At 37.0% G+C, this 254-nt stretch overlaps 1 protein-coding gene across 1 annotated transcript in view; it reads right to left on the reverse strand.

Moving 5' to 3' along the window:
* Actg2 (actin gamma 2, smooth muscle) overlaps positions 1 to 254 on the reverse strand; it is a 24,838-nt gene that overhangs the window by 3,264 nt on the left and 21,320 nt on the right. The gene's annotated exons all lie outside the window — the stretch shown is intronic.

The raw sequence follows: 254 nt of genomic DNA on the forward strand, positions 1-254 counted from the left end.
AAAGAAAGAAAGAAAGAAAGAAAGAAAAAAGAATGAAAGAAAGAAAAAGAAGAAATAAAAGAAAACTATATGTATATGTGTCTGTGTGTGTTTGTACATGCAAGCATCCATCATGGAGGCCAGAAGAGCATCAGATCTTATAAGCTATACATTTTAAGTGCTGGCTACCAAACTTGGGTTTTCTGGAAGTGCAGCAAGCATTCTTTGTGTGTGTGTGTGTGTGTGTGTGTGTGTGTGTGTGTGTGTGTGTGTGT

This window comes from Mastomys coucha, unplaced genomic scaffold (assembly GCF_008632895.1).
Source record: "Mastomys coucha isolate ucsf_1 unplaced genomic scaffold, UCSF_Mcou_1 pScaffold20, whole genome shotgun sequence".
NCBI lineage: Eukaryota > Metazoa > Chordata > Mammalia > Rodentia > Muridae > Mastomys > Mastomys coucha.